Source organism: Phocoena sinus, chromosome X (genome assembly GCF_008692025.1).
Source record: "Phocoena sinus isolate mPhoSin1 chromosome X, mPhoSin1.pri, whole genome shotgun sequence".
NCBI lineage: Eukaryota > Metazoa > Chordata > Mammalia > Artiodactyla > Phocoenidae > Phocoena > Phocoena sinus.
In genome coordinates, this window is record NC_045784.1 from 21,425,116 (window position 1) to 21,443,977 (window position 18,862).

The following is an 18,862-nucleotide window of genomic DNA, read 5'->3' on the forward strand; positions in this document are numbered from 1 at the left end:
CTGTTACCTGTAAAAAATAAAAAAGGTGAGTTTATACGTTTTTCTTATTAGTTACCTAGAGAATGTTTACGTTGTTTGTCATTGCATATCAATTCGACATTTTGTTGGTCGGTGTTAGGGCTGGAGACAACCTCAAGGGCATATAGAAACCTACAAATACTTCTGGATTTCCTCACGTAAGAATCCCCATGCCCTTGATTTGGTCTTAAACTCTTTTCAGTTCTAGTCATAACTGACTCCAGTTCTTCCATTTACAAAGATAGGCTAGAGTTTTTTTTTTTAATGCCTTGACTTATTTGGTTTTTCTGTCCTTGGATATAAAATACTTTACAACTGATGGAGGAGTTGTTTCAAATATTAGTATCTTGTCTTTAGATGTTCAGCAAGAACTTGGGCTATCTCCACAGCATATTTTCAGTGAATTAGTAAAATTCATATAGAGGAAAAATTTCCTTTAGTCCATGAGTAACTAGGTCTTTGAACTTTGATTCATGACTGGTGGCTAGCCCATGTTTATTTGCGGTATCAACAATAACTGTTTCTCTTTTACCCCCAAGGACCTTTCCTTAAAGGCATAAAGCATTTAGAGAATTAAGTAGTGACTGATGAGTACATTGTCTGTTTCTGTCGGGTTTATTACCTCTTTCTGGTTATTGGAACTTGATCCCCCTTCTTTCTGAATCCAGATTGTTCCCTAGATGTTCTTAGATTCCTAGGGGACAGATTCCTCTTCCAGACATTTCCAAAATTCTTATCTGAAGGGCTGAATGATCAGCAGTTTTCAAAAAGTCCAGTGACTCGGAGACATGTAGAAGTGATCTGGAAAGTCACTGGAGACTTACCCCAGCTTTTTAGAGAATATCGAGGAGTGTGTGCTGTCATCCCGGAAGATAGGAGATAACAGAGTAGTCACTCGGAAGATTCTTGCTTGACAAAAGTGGAGAAGTGTTGATAGAATCTGTACACTCAGGCTGTTTACTCTAGTTCTGTTTCACAAGTTTTAAGAATCATGACACTTTTTTGTCATTTGATTCTAATAAATACACTATCTGGGAGTTCAGGGCCAAAACGGCATGGAGTGAATTACTGGCTCGTTCTTTTACATGTCAGAAGCCCAAAGAAAATAAAGCAAAAGAAGGGTACAAGATGGCTGTCTGACAGAAAGAACTTCATGAAATGTTTCAAGAGCCTTTTGTTTTATTTATTGAGTGTTAATTAGTGAAACTGTTCTTCCCTTGACCTTCTGCTTATTTATTATTCCTAAATTGCATTTTTGGAATGAGTGAATTAGCAGAAATTTACATGGTCTGGACGTTCTCACATCATTTGGTAATGCTAAGTGGTGTTAGGGTGTTAGTGGTGGGATATAAACCAAAACACTGGGTCATGCTTACCCGTAGTCCAAGAGCAGACGTTTTCTAACAAGGAATATTTGATACAGTCTTGCCTGCAAGTCACCTGTTGGCATATAATAGTGCAAGTCTATGGATCTTACACCCAGAAATTCTAGTTCGGAAGGTGTGGGGTAGAGTTTGGGAAGTTCAACTTTTTAGAAAGTCCCCACAGACAGTTCTGAACACATGATTTGGATAGTTTCTAAGTACAAGAGAATTGAACACAGGTTGTAATCCATAGGGGACAGTTGGAGAACAAGAATATTCTTACAGTCCATAAGTGAACAGTTACAGGGGAAACTCCCATAAGTGTAAATTAATGTAACATATGTAAAATTCACTTCTCACTTTATAAGTTGGAGTGAAGTGCTCTCTTCTTTCTGATTTGCCATTCAAGGGAGATTTGCTGTTAAAATGAATTGAAAATCTGTGGGATCCAGAGGGCAAATATATTTATTCAATTTGGACCAAGGCCAGAACGCCAATAGATGTTAACATCAAAAGTCCTGTGAAAAATGACAGTCGTTACACACAGTTATATTATTGAGGATGGAATCTAAGTATCGTCTGCCAACAAGTGCCCTGAAACCGGCGCATAAAGTATTTACCATAGACTCTCCTTTACTGTTGATACCTAGCAACATTTCCTTCGCTAGGATAGTTTTACCATTTCCATTATAAAGCCCGTATTTTGGAGGTTGTAACTGGATTGTGGTTTTAATCTGTGTTTGAAATTTGGCAATTTGACTTGGAAAAAACCCACAAATTATTGGAAAGAGGTTTATTTTTATGGTGAAAAGTAGCTCTTGTCAAAGCTTTTTCCCGTGCTTTGCTTTTCAAACAAAGGTTTACAGGCCATTGGTCCATGATGTGAATTAACCCCATTTGATAGTTTTCCCTTTCCTTTAAGATGGTAAGGGGCTCACTTTGGTGAAGTATCCACTTCATATTCACCATAAGTACATAACATTTTAAAAATCTTATTTCTGTGGGACTTTGGCAGAAAGTCCAAAGACTTCTGTGGGATTGTAACTGCTCCAGAATGTACATAGATGGCATAATAGATCCAAAAGAAGTTTTAGAGGAACGTGGTGGCAATATATGAAGTAAAAATCCATTTCCATGCTGGCAGCACGTAAGGGTCCCATTTGGCTGCCTCATCCCGGGGGGGCTTGGCCTGAGTAGTGATAAGTGAACTGTTTGGGGGAGACATGAATCAATTCAAATCTTTGCCCAATTGTCTAAATTAAGTCTGCTTAAAAAAAGAGGAGGAAGAAGAGTCTCCGACTTTTCTCAACTGAGCCTTTTTTTATTTATTTGGCAACGATAAAAGCAGTGTGCATATATTTTCTATTATTTCTTGAGTGCCATCCCAGATGTCAGAAAAACAAAGATGGCCAATGCTCCCTGCCCTGGAGGAGCTTAGAGTCCTTTGCAGACCGAAAGATTCAGATACAGTTAAGTGTGATAAACCACTGATCTGGTCAAATTGTTTTGGAAACAAAGGAAGGGATCCACTAACTGCCTTTCTTAATAGACTTTATTTTTTAGAGCAGCTGTAGGTTCACAGCAAAGTTGAACAGAAGGTACAGAGATTTCCCATGTACCCCCTGCCCCCACACATGCACAGCCTCCCTCATTATCAGCATCCCCCACCAGAGTGGGGCATTTGATGAACCTACACTGACACATCGTTATCACCCACAGTCCATGGTTTGCCATAGGGTTCACTATGAGACACTGTGTGAGTTTGGACAAATGTATGATGACATGTAAACACCATTACAGTATCATACACAGTAGTTTCACTGCCCTAAAAATCCTCTGTGCTACTCCTAATCACCCCTCCCTCCCCATAACTCCTGGCAACAGCTGAATTTGTTTGTTTGTTTTTTTGTTTGTTGCGGTACATGGGCCTCTCACTGTTGTGGCCTCTCCCGTTGCGGAGCACAGGCTCCGGATGCACAGGCTCAGTGGCCATGGCTCACGGGCCCAGCCGCTCTGCGGCATGTGCGATCTTCCCGGACCGGAGCACGAACCCGTGTCCCCCGCATCGGCAGGCGGACTCTCAACCACTGCGCCACCAGGGAAGCCCTGTTTGTCTGTTTTTTTACTGTCTCCATAGTTTTGCCTTTTCCAGAATGTCATGTGATTGGAATCACGTAGTATGTAGCTTTTTCAGATTGGCTTCTTTCACTTAGTAAGATGCACTTTAAGTTTCCCCTGTCTTTTCCTGACTTGGTAGCTCATTTCTTTTTAGTGCTAAATAATATTCCATTGTCTGGATGTACCACAGTTTATTTATCAGTTCACCTACTGAGGGACGTCTTAGTAGCTTCTAGATTTCAGCAGTTATGAATAAGCTGCTATAAACATCCATGAACAGGTTTTTGTGCAGACATGTTTTCAACTCCTTTGGGTAAACACCAAGGAACGCAGTTGCTAGATCATTTGATGTTTATTTTTGTGAAAAACTGAAAAACTGACTTCCAAAGTGGCTGTGCCACGTTATTTTCCAGCCAGCAGTGAATGGCTGTTCCTGTAGCTCCACATCCTCCCCAGCGCTTGGTGGTGTTCGTGTCAGTGTTCCAGATTTTAGCCATTCTGATAGTTGTGTAGTGGCATCTCAATGTTGTTTTAACTGGCATTTCCCTGATGGCATACGATGTGGAGCATCTTTTCATATGCTTATTTGCCATTTGTATATCTTCTTCGGTGAAGTGTCTTTGGCCCATTTTTTTAGTCGGGTTGTTTTCTTATTTAAGAGTTCTTTGTATATTTTGGATAACGGTCTTTTATCAGATGTGTCTTTGGCAGATATTTTACCCCAGTCTGTGGCTTGTCTTTTTATTCTTTTGAACACTAATTGCCTTTTCACTTTAGTGTTTGATCTTCCCGTATTCCTAAAAACAAAAGCAGAAAAACCACTTTTTTTCTGTTCCTGTTCTCTTTTACCAGATGCTTAGCTCCCCTTATTCTGCGTCAGCTATTTGTAGTAGGATGATGTATTAGTCTGCTACGCCTGCCATAGCACATTACCACAGACTGGGTCGCTTCAACAACAGAATGTATTTCCTGATTGTTCTGGAGGCTAGAAGTCTGAGATCAAGGTATCAGAAGGGTTTCTTCTTCTGAGGCCTCTTTGGCTTGTAGATGGCCGTTTTCTCCCTGTCTTCACATGGTCCTCCCTCTGTACCTTTCTGTGTCCCATTTCAACTTAATTACCCCTTTAAAGGCTCTATCTCCAAATATAGTCACAGTCTGAGGTACTGGGGGTTAGGACTTCAACCCCTCTTTGATATGACTTTGGGGGTGGGGGGTATACAGTTCAGCCCATAACACATGGTCGTCTTGGTGAATGTTCTATTAGTCCTGCCAGAATAGGAACACCAGGATTGAGGACTCTGTGTTGAAGAAAGGAATTGGAGCTATGGTATAAATGTTTGCAAAAGGATGGTGCTTTAACTGTGGACTTTTGAAAAGCATCTGTTAGGAAGCCCAGTTTCTCAGTGGAGTCCCTTTAGGCCCAGAAGGACTATACTTCAGGTCACTCCTACTTCTTTCAAAGGCCCATGGGCGGCCTGAGGGCCACAGCCTACTGGGCAGCCCCTGTCAGGGGCCGAGCTGCTCGCTCCTCTCAGCATGGTGAGATCTCCCAGCCACTTCCCCTCTCAAGCTTTGTTCTCACTGGCTTGTTTTACCAGTCTTTTCTTAAACTTTTCTTGTTACCATCGCTCTTCTTTTGTCTTTTCTTTATACCTGATGGTTAACGTCTGTGGGTATTTGTTGTTTCCGTTAGTGTCACCAAAACTAGGCTGACCCTATGTAAGGTACTTTGTAGTTTCCTGTCATCCTTTCAGATGTCTCACACAGGTCCTCACAACAGTCCCATGAGGTAGCAGTGGATTGTGCCCCATTATATTGGTGAAGAAATTTAATGTAGTATAAGCTTCCTTCCTTTGCATTCCCATAGCACCCTGTGGAATGCCCTTCTTGTAGGACTGGTCCTGAATTGTTTTTTTGGGTTTTTTTTAAGATTTTACGAAATGTTCTTAATTTATTTATTTTTGCTGTGTTGGGTCTTCGTTTCTGTGCGAGGGCTTTCTCTAGTTGTGGCAACCGGGGGCCACTCTTCATCGCGGTGTGCAGGCCTCTCAGTGTCACGGCCTCTCTTGTTGAGGAGCACAAGCTCCAGGCGCGCAGGCTCAGTAGTTGTGGCTCACGGGCCTAGTTGCTCCGTGGCATGTGGGATCCTCCCAGGCCAGGGCTTGAACCCGTGTCCCCTGCATTAGCAGGCAGATTCTCAACCACTGCGCCACCAGGGAAGCCCCTGAATTGTTTTCACTTTCTCTTCCACTGAGTTCATGGAGGCAAAGGGTTGTACCTTGTTGATCTGTGCTTTGCCTGTGGGAGCCAGCTCAGTAAATATTTGTTGAATGAATTCTTGGTGCAAAATAAGGTCACACGAGCACTTTGAAAAACTGTGGAGGAGTGAGTCCTAGGAATTACTTCTGTCCATGAATGGCAGTGTGCTGGAAAGTTCTCCAATCTCCTGTATTGCTCGCATGACTCAGGTGTGCCATAAATTAATGTCAGGAAATTTCCTTGACATTTTCAGATTTAATATCTGTCATTTCAACTCTTTGCAAGTGATAACTGAAGATGAGTGACGTCGTAGCTCTCATTTTGCTGATGCCAAATTTGAATTGAATCAAAAGGATGTCAAGTCACTTAACTAGTGAGTGAGCCTGGGTGCCTGCCCCTCACCCACACTGCCAGAGTCCTGTTCTCTGCTTGCTATCAGCCAAATAGTTACACTCATGAAGTGGTAATGATTGTATTACCTTGTGGAAAATAGGGACCCCAAAGAGGGACACAGCTAGTACTGAAAAGCTAAGGAATCTAAAAAACTCTTTTGGTGGTTTAGTGTTTTGTTTCTTGGGTTTTTGTTGTTGTTTGGTTTGGGGGTTTTTCTTTTTGTTTTTTGGGGGGTTGCCAGAAAATAAGAGTTGTATGGGAAAAAATTATATGCTTTAGTGCATATGGGAATTTGGAGATTTCTGAGGGTTTAAGGCAGCTCCCTTTTCAATGTTAAGGATTTCTACTATTCCTAAACTGCTAAAGCGAAAGCGAAAGAGTTATATCATTGCTAGAAGTACTGAAACATAAGTAGCAAAGAGCCGCTGGAGTCCTCTCTAAGCCAGTTGACATTCTTAGAATTTACTTTGTTAAAGCCTCAGGAGGCATTAAGAAGAAGGCTGTGTCAGGCACCCTGTCTGATCCAATTCTTCTTCTGGGTTATTCCACTGAATTTTAGAAATGAAGCTTTTCTCTGTTTTTAATAAATAATAACAGAGCATACACAAAACAATTCATACCTACCAAATACATATAAAAGTAAAGGTAGGGGCTTCCCTGGTGGCGCAGTGGTTGGGAGTCTGCCTGTCAATGCAGGGGACGCGGGTTCGAGCCCGGTCTGGGAAGATCCCACATGCCGCGGAGCGACTGGGCCCGTGAGCCACGGCTACTGAGCCTGCGCGTCTGGAGCCTGTGCTCCGCAACGAGAGAGGCCACAATAGTGAGAGGCCCGCGCACCGCGATGAAGAGTGGCCCCCGCTTGCCACAACTGGAGAAAGCCCTCACGCAGAAACGAAGACCCAACACAGCCATAAATAAATAAATAAATATTAAAAAAAAAAAAAAGTAAAGGTAGAATTTCACTTAAGTACCAATTTGCTCTTCTTAAAGTTTTATCTTTTATAACTGTGAAAAACATTTTCGTTAAAGAAACTGATTTTGAAATGGGCAGTCCATTTTCCTTTTGTTTCATTTTCTTACGAATAAAAAATGATCTGAGGTTTTGGGTTTTTCTTTTTAACTTTCTTTAGTTTAAGTGAATTTTTATCGTGGGAGACTCCAACGTGGCAGTTCAGAACAATTCATGATTAGGAAGTGATTGTAGAAACACATAAAGAATTTTGATGATAGAAAAAGTGGTTCCTATAATCCTGAGCTTTGGGGGAGTGTTGTTATTGTTAGACATTATGTAGTTTCAATCTTTAATGACTTAGAGAAATACTAACAATATAAGGTCAAAGTCCAAAACTAAGTAACCATTATGATTCTAATTTGTAGTTTATATGCAAGGTGGAAAAATTAGTAAGAAACACTAGAACTGTTTACAGCTGTTATCTGTGGGTGGATTATAGATAATTTTTATTTTCTTCTTTATATAATCTGGGCATGTACTGCTTTTATAACAAGAAACAAATTATAAGAACTGAAATTTTACAAAGAAATGTTTTGTTCAACTTGAAATAATGATTCCAGTAGTTTAGCAGTTGAGGAAAAAAATAACATGCAGATGAACCCAGGTCAGCTTTTTTCTCCCTGCATTTTTTTTCCAAATCAAACATAATGTCTTATTACTCAGAGAGTGATCAGTATACCAGCAGTGTAGGCATCACCTGGGAACTTGTTAGGAACGCAAAATATCAGGTCCTCCCCAGACCTACCGCATCAGTATCTGCATTTTAACAAGATTCCCAGGTGATTCCTGGGCTTGAGAAGCACTGTTTCAAGACACTGTCCTTAGTAACTAAAGCCTACTTCCATTCTACTCATCCACTGATTGGGGCCATCCTTTTGGCAAAACTTTAAAATGACAAATGAGCAGAACACAGAAGGCCTAGCCAGGTTTCAGGTGGAATTGGCATGACAGCCTAGTCTTCTGAAATATATTCTGTAATTAAGCTTAAAAATGTAGTAGCCTGAGAAGAGCTAGGAGAGGGGGGAAAAGCAAGAAAGCATGAGTTCCTCCACTTTGTTTCTTCGTAACTAGAAGGAACAACGGAGAAGTAAATTAAGATTTTCAGAATGGCTTTCAGCTTCTCAAGATGAGTGGCTTACAAAAGAGAAAACTGGAATGTAGCTCTATAGCCACTTCATACAAGGGTTACTGTGTATGTGCCCACCAGTCACCACATTCTGGGTCTCATTACAACATTGATTTAGTATGCTTGTAAAGATTTCAAGGCACCGAACTAGAATTTTTTTGAAATGAAAACAAGATTCTATTTCTTAATTTTGGAACTACAGAATTTACTTTGGCATTTACTTTTCCTACTGTTGCTGACTTTTCTGTTGTATTTTTATGCTCAGTACAAGAATGACAAAGTTGGTATTTTCCTATGGCAGCCTGGAGCCCCTTCATACTGCTTTGCTTTTCTGTCTGATTACTGCTGATTTTGTTTCTGTTTTGTTGTTTAACTAAAGACAACTTTACAGTGTGACAGAAGAGAAACTACATTTTCCAGGGAATTGTCATCATAGTCGCTTTGCCCGTAGTGGAGGTGTCTTGTCTCTGTATATTTTCTGTTATCCTCTTTAGGATAGCGAAAGTTGTATATGACAAAGCTGCCATGTGTTTGGGCAACAAACTTCCAGATTCTAATAACGTGCCTTTTCTTTAAGCCCATTTCTGTAAATATGCACCCGAGTTTTGCACTTTTATGTAGAAATGGACTCACAAGCATGCTGTGATAACAGATGTGTTACAAGTTCTGTAAAATCCTTTCCTAGTATGTCTTTTCAATGAGCAGGTTCCTTGTCCCTTTTATAGTGACAAGTACAGCAGCACAAACAAGGGCATTATCTAGGTGATAATGCTGTGGTTGATGGTCTTCATTTGCAAAACATATTGTCATTTTTTGAGTGTTTGAGAGCCGGGGAAAACCTGATAAGATTGTTTTCATGTACTTTAAAAGATACATACTTCTATCACCAACGAGGGAAAAAATATTAAATAATTTTCAAGCAGTTACACCATAATGTGAGCTAATCACTTTATTTTGAAGAAAAGTATTTTTGAACAGTTGAGCTAGTGAATTTACTTTTAAAATGTATTGTGCTTACACAGTACATGGTTTTATTTCCATGATGTTTTTTACTACATAATTATACATCTTAATTACGTAATTACTATCATAATTATTATGTAATTGCATGTACTTCCACTAATTACAAAATCAGGAAGTGTAATTATCTAGTAAAAACTTTATGAAATTTCATGCACTAAAAATTACTTAAAAGGCTATCTATTCCAGTGGTCTACTGGAAGGCTTTCCGTGGTTAGTCTTAGCCCTGACTTTAGTTTAGAACTTGAACCCAAAGGCCAGGAGAAGAAGGACAGTCACAGACTGACACTAAACTGCGTATTGCAATAGAGGTAAGATGGCCTCTGTTCCTTACGAGTTAAAGCCAGGGTGCGTTTGAATTTCTTTGTGTTTATGGAATTGTGGTAAGAGTAATACCTTATGTTTGAGGTAGCATCACAAAAACTGTCAAGGAAAAGGACAGTTCTTGGGAAAGAATGTTAATAGAATTGACAATCAAGCCATTAAGGTTACAAAACAGCCAGGCCCTCTATACTTCTGTAATGTGAATGGCTTATTTAGCTATCTCTGTCTTTAAAATAATAATAATAGTAGTAGGAGGAGGAGTAATATTATTATTATTATTATTTAAAATTCTGTTTCTTTAGTTTGAAGAGGGCTTTTCCCCACCAGTTTGTGTTTATATTTACCAAGATGGGAACAAACATATCAAAAGAGCATAATCCTTTTCTACTATTACTTGATATCAAAAGGAGCTTTTGAGACATAAACATACACACACAAACATGTAACATCAGACCCTAAAGACAGAAGGCTTAATTCAATAAAGCTATGATGTCTACCATTCAAAACGACATACAAATTGCACAGTGAAACAATAGTCATGACAGCAAATTAGATATGACATCTAAATTACACTACAAAGAGAAATCCCAGAACCATTTTTGGTCTGTAGGAGTCTATTTTAGCCCAGGTTTAAAACCCAGTCTAGAGACTGCTTTGTTGCCTAAGTAGGGTAAAGTTGTAGAAAACTAATTAGAGGTTGGTTGAATTAATTGCAGATTAATTAGGAGGGAAAGGCTTATAATACTCATGGCCGAGAAGAGAGTAGATCCTGTAACTATCAAGATAGAATGTACTCTAAGTTTCAGGAATATTAAATTATCGATATTTGTTATAACATCTATAATAATCTGTTATAACATGACCTAAATAAAGCACTTGGGTTAGATATGGTTACACTAAAATTTCTTCCCCTCAAAATTAGTGCTTTTCGCCAGAAGTGTATTGAATCAGCCACGTAAAATATAACAGTTACTTCTTTAAAACGTGCAGCCGTAAACATTAAAAGGTCTGTAGCCTTAAAAGCATGTGACATTCCCTTTTTTTGTTGTTGTTGTTCTTAAATCTTTCTAAAGAAGCACGCTTTGTGGTTTTATCAGTTATTGACTTTGTGACTTCTTAATACCAGCTAAAATTTGTAGTAAATGTGACCTTAAACAAAAAAGTCAGTGAAAGAAATGAAAACACCAGCCCCGTTTGCTTCAAGCAAATTAGAGGGTTTATAGTCATCCAGAATTATTTCCTGCTCTCAGAGATATTTGGGATTTAAACAGGGTCGGTCTGACTCTGGTTTTTTTTCTCTAGTAGTTTGGGATTATTTTTAAATTGCATATTCTTTTCCTCTTGGGAATCTTTGCTCATTTACTTAGAGGCCAGAATTTAATGTCTCCATCATTTCTTATTTGCCTTAACTTTGTCGTGATGTTTCTTTTCCGAAATGTTTATGCTCCTTTTATGTTTATAAGAGACAGCACTTGCTTCTCATGCATCTTTTTCATCTTGTTTTTGTTTGTTGTTTTTACCAATTGCATGTGCCACATCTGAATAGCCTCTAATGGTTAAAAGTGAAGTGTTTTTGCGTAGTCCTCACCCTTCCGACTACAGTGCAGATTTAATTTTTAACCTGACTGGGTTTTTTTGTTTGGGTTTAATTTGCTTTGCTTTCTTGCTTTTCATAGAAATTGGCATATGTTTTCATTATCCTCTGTAATTCTTTAAATTTTTCATAATTCTCTCAGGGCTTCAGCCGTAACTTTTGAAGTTTGTGCCCCTGTGATATCTCCAGTTACTCAGTAGCCCCGGGCCCAGATGTGGTGTTGATTTGCACGTGATTAGTCAGTGTCCGTTTATTATTTTATGCTGCTGCACTGTCGTGTCCGTATAATAAATACTACCTCTCATGCTTAGAGTAGTTCTTTTTATAGTTGTCATGAATTTATCCAGACCCATCAGTATTCTCTTACTTTGTGGCCAACGGGACAGTAACTAGACGGAATTAGTAGTCTGTCATGGAGTTCAGTTGAATTAACATTGATTGCATTCTCCCCGTGTAAAGGCCCTGGGAAACCTGTTAGCCTTAGCACTGTCCCTTAGAGCTTAAGGCTTAAATCAGCTGTGCTCACAAAAAGATAGGTTTGCAGAATAATTTTAGACGCTGATCCACTTTTCTTGTTTTAAGAAATTATTATAAAACCCGACTCACAAATAAGATCACCAAACCAGGTCTGTGTGTAAGTCTGGTTTTATCTGTTTCTCCTTGTTTCACAAAATTCATTCAATGAGTGTTTGCCGCGTCTCTGCCTTGTGTGATATGTAAAGGGCCCAAGTATAACCAAGACCTGGGTCCTGTTTTAGAGGTGATAATATTTCTGATCATTTTCTTATTCACGAATTCACCCTATAAGCACCTACTTTTTTTCTTTTTTTTTCTTCTTTTTTTTTTGCGGTACGCGGGCCTCTCACTGTTGTGGCCTCTCCCGCTGCGGAGCACAGGCTCCGGACGCGCAGGCTCAGCGGCCATGGCTCACGGGCCCAGCCGCTCCGCGGCATGTGGACCCTCCTGGACCGGGGCACGAACCCGCGTCCCCTGCATCGGCAGGCAGACTCCCAACCACTGCGCCACCAGGGAAGCCCCAGCACCTACTTTTTATAGGACTTTATATTTTATGGAGAACAGTCACATCTATTATCTTTTACATTTCCCATTAGATAAAATAGTTGACATTTTTTCAGATGAAAAAACAACCTGAAAGAGACGAAACGACCCTCCTGAGGTAGCAGAGCTGTGTGGTGTGAGAGCCCAGCCTTGTTTCCACTGTGTCACAGCTGCCCTGCTCTTAATCTAGTAGGGAGACTTCGACCTGAAGGCAAATAACTCTAACACAAGGGGATGGCATGAAGTGCTGTGGGATCTCTGCATTTTAGCTCCGGGAAGGATTCCCAGTGGAGATGGAACCTGAATTGGGCCTTGAAGAAAAGATGAGATTTTAATCGGCACAGATGCTGGCGTGAAGTTTGAGACTAAGTTTTGTCTTTCCCACTATTCTTTAAATGCTCTATTGCTGATCTAGCTTTTATAAATCAAAGAACCTCATTTGACAAATGCATGGTGATTTTTAAAACACGTTTGAATTGGAGGTTTAGTAAAAAGCACTTATTAAGAGGGTAGTCTATGCGAAGCTTTAAACCCAAGACTGGAAGCTGGAAAGCTGTTCGCTCTTCACTCCACACTGTAACCAGTGGTGCTGCTTTGAAAGAAGTTGATTCCATCCTGCAAGATACATCTGTCAGAAGTGTATCAAAGTGTTTTCCTATCTTAAATAATTTAACTCAGATATAATAATGTAAGTATTTTGACATGAAAACGTTACATACTGTGATATATCCACTTATCTTAAAACAGACATCTTTAACTTTAAAAGAAAGAAGTATGGTAAGACAAAACAAAACAGAAATTAAAAGAGATGAATGACAGATGGAATTAGTTTTATTTAGAAGATAAAAATAAAGTCCTATTAGCATTATGACCAGAGAATGTAAAAAGGTTTTACTTGAAGCATGATTAATTTTTTAAACTATCATCATGATGGACGTTTACACATACGTAGGACCTGTTTATGGAGTAAACGTTTACTGCTAAAATTATCCCTATGTTTTATTGGTATATTATGTATTGTCTTGCCCCCAAAAAAGTAGATGCTAAAAGTCAGTGAAAGTCAAGATAAAAGGGAGGGTCTAAATCGAGCCTGTCTTGAGGAAATTATCCAGCAGAGCACACATTGGTCTCTCTTAGTAAAGGCTTTATCACTTTTAACAAATGTGCCACGGGAAATTTATTAGTATGCTACAAAGAAATGTTCAAAATAATTAAGGCTAAACTACACTTGTCAAAATAAATGAATGAAATACAATTTTGAATCATCTTTCTTCACTTATTGCTCATTTGCATAATTCAGTAACTTACACAGGAGTCTTTCAGTTATTGGTGTGAATTAGCAAGGTTCTGCTATTCCTTGTTGTACGAGCGGGAATTATGCTACCGTGTAATTAGCTATTCCAGACATGGACTAACGGGAAATACCAAAGGGCACAGCAAAATCTAAAGAGACAAGGCAGGGAATCTGAAGACAAGAGACAATCAAAGACACCCAACAAACTCAAGCTGGTAGACCACAGGGAATTTTGAATGAAGCCTCTTAATTTATTTTGAGAATAAGGAATCAGTAGTATGAGAGAAATCTCAACAAGATTAGCTGACTAAGCCTACTTAAAAAAAAATCTCTATAGTGCATGGTGTGCCAGGTTAACCACTCCTGTTTGTTAGTCTGTATACAGCTCAACAAATAGCCGGCAAAGCCTTTCATGGGTATATAGTGGCTTTCCATTGAGGTTTTCACTCTTTGAAGGAGGTCGTTTATACCAATGAGATCTGTAGATGCAAATTGCTTTCGCTATATGTGAGGGGTCATTCCTTTCACAGCAGACGTGCTCATCTCTTTTATAGAGGTTTTGTTATTTTTCTACTGCTCCCAAAGGAATGATGGGAATCATGCCCCCCCCAACCCCCCATCTAACTTAGCATCCAAATCTTTTCCTTCCAGCTCTGTGAAACTTTTGTGTGCTGATCTTTGGGAACAAAACAAGCTGTTGGCAGCAGCCCTTAGCGCTGAATCAGGAAACTTTTTTCCTTCTTTCAACCCGAAATATCATTTTTAGATTTGCCTCTCTTCTTCACCTAATTCTTTTTTTTTTAATAAATTTATTTATTTTATTTATTTATTTTTGGCTGCATTGGGTCTTCGTTGCTGTGCGCGGGCTTTCTCTAGTTGCGGCGAGCGGGGGCTACTCTTCGTTGCGGTGTGTGAGCTTCTCACTGCGGTGGCTTCTCTTGTTGCGGAGCACGGGCTCTAGGCACGCGGGCTTCAGTAGTTGTGGCTCACGGGCTTTAGAGCACAGGCTCAGTAGATGTGGTGCACAGGCTTAGTTGCTCCGTGGCATGTGGGATCTTCCCTGACCAGGGCTCAAACCCGTGTCCCCTGCATTGGCAGGTGTATTCCTAACCACTGTGCCACCAGGGAAGCCCTCGCCTAATTCTAAGAGAATTTCTTGCTCATTGCAGCAGTGTGTCACTGTAACATGCTAGGGCATGTGGGAAATTCTTGGAAGCAATGTCCTGAAAATGTCATTTTTAGTTTGGCTCCCAGATGATGTAAGCTCATTGGAACTAGAGGAGCAGAGAAGTGAAGGGATCTGTTTTAAGGGTTAGCTATGGAAACCTAACTTCTGATCCCGTTACTGAAGTGGAGGGAAAGATAACATTTTTTTTTCCTAAGCTTTTAAGAATCATACAAACAATCATAGGTTTTAGTCTATAATGTTCAGGAGTCTTAGGGAGAAGGGTTTCAGGCATACTGTGGGAGCACTCTGTAAATATTTGTTGTTTCTTCCTCCCTCCCTCCCTCTCTCCCTCCCTCCCTTCCTTCCTTCTTTCCTTCCTTCCTTCCACTAGCATTTTTTGAGCACCAAGGGCGCTGACCTAGGCTCCTGAAAGGCAGTGTAAGGTAATGATTAAAAGCCTGCTCTCTCGAGCCGGAATGGCCAGTTCAAGTTTTGGCTTTCCACCTCTTGCTAGATAAGTAACTTTGGGGCATGTGACTTACCCCGTGCACCTTCCCTGTACAGCTGGGAGGAATATAGGGCCTGCCTCGTAGGGTTCAAATTAAATGGGATAATATGGAAGCAGGGCGATATGTAAAATGCCTAGAATAGTGCCAGGCACGTAGTAAACATGCAGTAAATGTCAGTTGGTTTTATTATTTCGGAGAATAACACTTTATCCAAACCACTGTGATGGTCCTTAGTATTACTGTTACTCTATCTGAATTGGTTTCTGTAGCCTCTCATTGACCATGTTTTCTGTTTATATTTGTATTCCCAGCATCTGGTACGACACTGCAACTGGATGGTTGCAGTATGAAAAAGCATGGTTCCTACTCTCAAGGAGCTTAAAATCAATCGTGATGACTGTCATTTAATTCTGTCAGTACTAATAGGAGAGGTTGAAACAAATAATCCACAAATCATTTTCATGTTGTTTACAGATGTCCCTTATCGGTAATAAGTGTTGCCTGTTTCCTAGGGAGGGTAAAAAATAGTTGTACTTGTGTGCAGAAATTTGGCCAAACCCAAGTTCCCTAATCACATACTTTAGCACATTACTTCTTAACAACCGGGGTGTATCTTTTACACTTTTTAAGATGACAGGTGCCCAGATGCCACCGCCAGGTATCTGGTTCAGTAGGTCTGGGGTGGGGTCCCAGTGACTGTGTATTTTAAAAAGCTCCCCAGTGACTCTGATGCACATAGTATTGAGAATCTCAGAGTTAGTAAAACTCTTCAAACTTTAATATTGCTTCATGTCAAATATGTATTAAGTATGACTTTGGTATAGAAAGGGAGATTGGTTGGTATCTAGATAACAATTTAAGTAGGCAGTAGAACGGAAAATGAAGTCAAACACATGAATTATTTCTTCGATAAGGGAATCATTTATGGTGCTATATGAGCTAATACAGCATTCAAGGATAAAGCGAAAGAGAAGAAATGGGCTAGGGAAAAGTAAGCTGGAAGAAACTGGGTTTTGGTAACGAGAGAAGATGAAATAAATGCATTTCAGCAAGATTGGCAATAAGAACACTTGTTATTTTCAACATTAACATCATGAAAGTAGGGAAGGGCCACCGTGGAGGGTGGGGAATCCCCAAAGAGACTAGCTGGGTGACTGGGAGGTGTCGAGGTAGCAGCTATCCCAACCCTGGCATTTAAGCGTCTACATAGTTGGGATTTCTGGGACCTTTCCCACCTCCTGTGGTCTTCTCCTTACCTCTGGGCCCAGCTGGCAGGGTCTGGGGTGGGGCCCCAGTGGCTGTGTATTTTAAAAAGCTCCTCTGTCCTAGGAGATCAGCCCTTTGCAGTTTCACATTGCTGCCTGTCACCCAAAGGAGGTGGGACCAGGTGGTAGTCCTGGAGGCATTGGAAGGACATGTCTGGGCACCACAGTCATAGTTGGGCTTACCTTGGGTCTCCAGACAGGACAAATAGCTTGGTTAGCCCCATTTCCCAGCATTGGGGTCTTGGAGCTAGAAAAGAGTCTCGGATCAACCTTATCTCAGGCTGTTGGTTTCAGATTACCCCCCTTTTGCCTAAAAGGATTGAGACAGCACTTCCGGGGCACCTGCAGATTAGACCCCTCCCTGGGCGGGCCTTGACTCCACCATGGCTACCTCCCCCTGCTCATGAGTTTCCCCTGCCTGCCTCGCCCATCCCAATCCCATCTCTCCCTTGTGGTATTCTGTTTATCCTTTAAGGCCTCCCAGCTAAAAATGATCTCTTTGTCCTCCAAACTCTGTGCAGCTCTTAAGCACTGCCCCTCATGCATTATAACTTTGTGAGGATGGGGACCATTCTTGAGATGTCATTGTGTGTCTGGTGGCAACTTACACCTGATAGGCACCTAAGAAATAGTATGTGAAATTGTTTTCTACAATACTTTAGCGTGGAAGCATAATACTTTGTTTCTTATAGAATACATTAATGTTTATAGCATACTCTTCTGACTCCCTCCTCTCTTCTCTCTTTGCCATCGTACCCTCCAACTGTATGATAAAACTTTTTCCGTCCGTGTATATCTATACATTCATCAGACATTTAGCCCATGCCCTCTCCTCACTCCACATGAACTTGATTTCCCACCCAGATCTACCTACTTTCTGATAATTCCTAATAGAGTTGGGCTGTGATTCCATGCACCTCAGGAGATGGCATAAATTCCAGGCTAGAAATTTCTTGTTCGAACCTTTAGGTTATATAAATCAAATGGACGCCCTACTCTATTAGTAGAATGAATCAAAAAGTCCACAGATGGACTTCACATGAGGACCATCTCTGCCCGGACCCACTCCTTGCCCTCCAGAACCTGTATACAGATCATAGCAGCTGGCCATTTTGCATGTGGGTTTTTCTAGTGGTTCACAGCTCTAACTCTTTAATGACCTTGCCATCTTTGAATTTCTCTGAGCACTCAAAATCTGTTATTTGGTTTTACCAGTTTTTATGATATCTCGGTATGCCTGGAGGCCATCTCTGGACAGCTGCCTGAAGGTGGGGAGATGGGGGTGGCTGAGAGGCTTGTAGTCTGCTCTGTTCTTGTCTCCCTGCGGGACCCTCGCTGGAGCGGCAGGCAGGCACACATCTTAATGGCACTGTTGGTCTGTAAACACTACTGTTATTAATAGGCTGGGGCAGGAAGGGGGGGGTGTAGTAAGCCCACATGAAATGTGGAGATAACCTATGTCTTGGGTGTAACCTGCAGGACACACTATAACAGAGTAATCTTTGCACAGTATAATTATAAGAGAATGAACAAGTTAGAAAATCTATTCCTGGTTTGTAACTGACTCACTTTGTGGCATGGGCAGACCATTATTACTCTTTGATTTAGTTGTCTTATTTGTTCAAAGAGGGAAAAATAAGGTGTGTTTAAGAAGAGTAATTCCCCTGGAAGGAGGTCTGTAAGTGCAAAGTACTTGTTTTTTTTATTATTATTATTAGTGTTCTGGTATGATTTAGTTTTATGCCGTGTAGTCCACAGATGTTTCAGTGGTTCTCAGTGATGAGTTACAAAATACCTCTATATCATTCTTTTGCATCACACTGGTAACAGTGTAGCACATCTTTGTTTTAACCCCAAAGTATATATCCAAAATAGATCTCATTAATAAAATACAATTACCAAATTAAATATATCTATACTACTTTCTATTTTTTTTTTAACCTCCTTAAAAACATGGTTACTGGGGCTTCCCTGGTGGCACAGTGGTTGAGAGTCCACCTGCCGATGCAGGGGACACGGGTTCGTGCCCCGGTCCGGGAAGGTCCCACGTGCCGCGGAGCGGCTGGGCCCGTGAGCCATGACCGCTGAGCCTGCGCATCCGGAGCCTGTGCTCCGCAACGGGAGAGGCCACAACAGTGAGAGGCCCGCATACCGCAAAAAAAAAAAAAAAAACACGGTTACCAACAACTACTAAGTAAGACCTTTAATTACTGCCAATCTTCTCTTGAAAGTAACGATGCTTATCTTGAGTACTTCGAACTGTAAGTGGTATTCAGTACACAGTGGGGTTGTAATGCGATTATGAAGTGTACCAAGTTAGTGATAAATAAGCATGATAA

At 40.6% G+C, this 18,862-nt stretch overlaps 1 protein-coding gene across 2 annotated transcripts in view; it reads left to right on the forward strand.

Moving 5' to 3' along the window:
- Positions 1-18,862, forward strand: part of POLA1 (DNA polymerase alpha 1, catalytic subunit) — a 283,290-nt gene that overhangs the window by 217,948 nt on the left and 46,480 nt on the right. The window lies entirely within an intron of this gene.